This window comes from Rattus norvegicus, chromosome 8, assembly GCF_036323735.1.
Source record: "Rattus norvegicus strain BN/NHsdMcwi chromosome 8, GRCr8, whole genome shotgun sequence".
Lineage (NCBI taxonomy): Eukaryota > Metazoa > Chordata > Mammalia > Rodentia > Muridae > Rattus > Rattus norvegicus.
Genome location: NC_086026.1, coordinates 22,031,748 through 22,035,886, shown reverse-complemented (window position 1 = coordinate 22,035,886; position 4,139 = coordinate 22,031,748). Strand labels below are relative to the sequence as shown.

At 38.8% G+C, this 4,139-nt stretch overlaps 1 pseudogene; it reads right to left on the bottom strand.

Moving 5' to 3' along the window:
* Positions 1-412: 412 nt before the first annotated feature.
* Positions 413-2,198, bottom strand: Morf4l1-ps10 (mortality factor 4 like 1, pseudogene 10; annotated as a pseudogene).
* Between the last annotated feature and the right edge of the window lie 1,941 nt (positions 2,199-4,139).

The window sequence follows — 4,139 nt, the reverse complement described above, 5'->3', positions numbered from 1 at the left end:
AGCACCATTAAAAAAGCTCAGATGGATGGGTGTTCAGTTATACACACTGAAGGGAGCCTTTGGTATTAGGAATCAGAGCACTTTGTCATAGAGCATTGACACATATTATAAAAGTGGGTAGTGTCAAAGGAACAGAACCACCAGCATTCAAAAGCAGTTTTGTCAACTAGGCAAACACTCCACAGCATGTCTCTGTTGTCCATCACTGATACACTGGTAGAAACTTTGAAATGAAAAAAAGAAAGAAAGAAGGAGCAGTTACTCCTTTTATTTTCTCAGTTTAAAATCAAACAAAAACAAATATCAACTCTGTTATACACTGACGGTCTTCAAAGTACATCGTTTGTACAAGAGAAGGACTAAGAACCAAACTGTTTACCGATCCAAGCACAAGTGAGAGAGAGCACACCCTTCACACTGCTTTCCAGTGGTACCCAAGAGGAGCCACTTCATAATCACAGGCACAGAACAGAGTTGCAGAATTCTTCGCCAGGTACATGAGGAATTAATGTAAATAGTTCAGTAATAATGCAAGGCTTTTCTGATCTAGACGTGTATAGGCCAACATCTCTCCAATCCACACAAACAATCTCAGTAAATGTGGTGCTCCACACACCTGGGACAAGGGTGCATCTAGGTGATCGGCCAGAATATCAGCATACTGTGGTCTCTCAAATATGTAGAGTACCCAACATTACATTGAAGTACTCCTTTATCCCTGCCACAACCTCGTTAACATCATACTCCTTATCATCTGTATTTCCTCAACACTTATAATTTGCATAATCCTCCAAAATGGAATCCGCATTCTTCTTGACAGGAAGATAAAAAAGCTGCTTTTGTCTGGTAATCAAGTCCCAGTCATCCGAAAGCCATGGTTTCAGCTCCTCAGGAATCTTCATTTTAACTGCAACTGTATTCATAATGATTCTTCAGTTTCACCGGTAGGATCTACCCAGGCTCTCTTCCTAGGAGCCTGAGGTATCTCACTGGTACCTCCACCCTCTCCAATTCCAGGTGTTTTCTGCTTGTTCTTTTTTTGTTTGCACTTCAACTTGGTTTTTTGTTTGTTATTTGTTTGTTTTGTTTTGTTTGTTTTGTTTTGTTTGTTTGTTTGTTTTTTGGCACAGCCCAGATGTCTCCTTCCCTGGAGCAGCTTCTCTCATCTTGACCCTGCATATTGTTCCTGACTGGCCTTTCGAACTTCTCGCTGTTTTTGCAAATTGGTGTTCACTTATTTGAGTACTCTGCTCTCTGACATCCATTCAGCCCAATTTTTTAAAAACTTTTTATTATATATTTCTTTACTTACATTTCAAATGTTATTCCCCTTCCAGTTTCCTGTCCATAAGCCCCCATCCCACCCCCCATATACGGGTATTCACCCTATACATCCCCCTTATTGCCCTCCCTCATATTCCCCTGCACTGGGGGTCCAACCTTGGCAAGACCAAGGGCTTTCCCTTCCACTGGTGCCCCAACAATTTCCATGATCTGTCCAGTGATGAGAGTGGGGTGTTGAAATCTCCTACTATTATCGTATGAGGTGCAATGTGGGCTTTGAACTTTAGTAAGGTTTCTTTTATGAACATAGGTCCCCTTACATTTGACGCATAGATACTTAGGATTGAGAATTCATCTTGGTGGATTTTCCTTTGATGAATATGAATTGTCCTTCCTTATCTTATTTAATGACTCTTGGTTGAAAGTCAATTTTGATATTAGAATGACAACTCCACTTGTTTCCTTGGGCCATTTGCTTGGAAAATTGTTTTCCAGCCATTTACTCTGAGGTAGTGTCTGTGTTTGTCTCTGAGGTGTGTTTCCTGCATGCAGCAAAATGCTGGGTCCTCTTTACGTATCCAGTATGTTAGTCTATGTTTTTTTGTTGAGGAATTGAGTCCATTGATTGAGAGATATTAAGGAGTAGTGATTGTCACTTCCTGGTATTTTCCTGTTATTGTTAGAGGTGGAATTATGTTTGTTTGTCTCTCTTTTGGTTTCTTTTCAAGGAAATTATATTCTTGTTTTCTGTATGTTGTAGTTTATTCTGACCACTGTAATAGATAAAAAAACTTCACTTGTTTGTGCTTTATGGCAACCTTTACACACTTTGGTTCATAAAGAAGAGGCCCATGAAAGCCCAGCACTCACTAACCCTCCAGGAATTTAGGCTTCAGGTCCTCCTTGGGCACCATTTATAAGTGATTTACTGTCTCCTCCTTCTCCCACCTCTCCTGGCTACTGCCCCCTACTCTCTACTGCACCAAATTCGAGGTCTCAATTATTATTAAACTTAGTACCTGTTCAATTGTTGTTCTGTTCAGGAATTGTCTCTTGTGCCAATGTGTTCAAGGCTATTCTCCACTTTCAGAAGATATTTGCCTATAACCTTTTAAAGATACTATAAAAAGGCAAGGTGTAAAAGATAGATTTCCATATGCTTACCAGACCCTATTTTAAAAAAAATCAAAGGAGTAACATAATAGACAGAATGAACAAAAAGCCCCAAGAAGATGTTTTTGAAGTCAGTCCACAGTAAATGTTTGAAAAGGGAAGATTGGTGCTTATAATGGACCTCTCTATAAACACTGAAAATGTCAGATGTTTCATTATACATACTACTGTCTTTATGCAAATGTGCAATGAGGAAGCATTTTTCCTCCCTGGATACAAACACGATTATAAATATAAATTACTGTATTTACAAATAATAATCAATATATTACTAAATTCATTGCAGATTAATAATAACCTACTGTCACCACTCCCATCATATCAGGGGTTGAAGGTGTTGCAGTTCTGCCAGACCCACCACAGCTCACAGATGCATCAGTAATTGCCAAAGAATGAAGCCAAGCTCCAGGAATGCTGTTACTTTCCTTGTCATTTAATATCAAAGTTGTTCATCTGGGTACTGTCCTAATTCAGAAAAAAAAGAGTATTTATTTGAAATACTGGTTTTGGCCCAAATATAAGAGAATTAATACCATTCATATAAAAAAGGGCAGAAGGTAATTTCACCTCCACCATACCTTATAATAATAAGGTTTAAATGTGTAACAGTGTGAGTTGATCTACTTGGTCGAAAGTGATCTAAAAGAGAGACAGCCAATTGCAGCCAACTAATGGGCAAATCCATAGGAAATAAAACCTGGGGTTAATGATGGAGGACTTGTTTGTATCAAGAGGAATTAGCAATAACACAGCAGAAGCTGAAGAGTGTGCAGAGAGAAAACTAAAGGAGGGGAGCATCCCCATAGCTGAGATTATGGACAATATTTCCTTCCAATGATGCCACAATCTAGCTGCACTGTGCTCTTTGATCTCACCATAGGTATTGCAGATTATTCCAAATCTTTTAAGCACCTCTATAGGGTGAAAACCATAATAAAGAAAGATGAAGGTGATTTTAGTAAAACTTTATTAAAAATTTCTGTCAGTTTTTTCTGATAGGATCCTCTGAAGCATGTGTAATTGTATCCAATTTTCAGAAGGCCATACCTGACATTGACAGAGGATTACTCCCTTAGCCAGGATCTCAGGGCTACTATTTCAGTACCAGGACCCAACATGAAATTCATTGTCCACCATCTCATCAGCATATCCTCAGCTCCTCTTAAATTAATACATTCTCAGTTGTAACTATATCTCAAAAAGTCAGATGATTTCTGAGACTTAAAACCTCAATGCTCTCTTCAGTTTCTTGCTATTCCTAATCTGTATTCTCCTGACTCCACATATAGTGTACATACTTCTAAGAAATTCCCTGAACTATTTGAAGACCCTCTCAATATTTGCAACATGCTACTCAACCCCAACATATTTGTATATAGATTTGCTTGACACCATTCATTTGTTTAATGAGGCTCTCCCCACCTCATTCCAGACATAAAGTTTTTAGCACAATGCTCAGTTGACTTGCTTTTCTTTGTGCTAGTGCTCCCACCTCGAGAACAAGGAAAGCCATCTTCACCATGATTCAATTCCAGAATCTTTGCTGCTGCTTCTGAATCCTGTGCTGTTTAATGTAGCCAATGTCAAGATGTGGGTGAGAATACCATCAATCTATGTATGTGAGCTGGTTAGACTGACACATTCAGCCACAAAGAGACACCGTCTCAATAAAAAATGGGAAA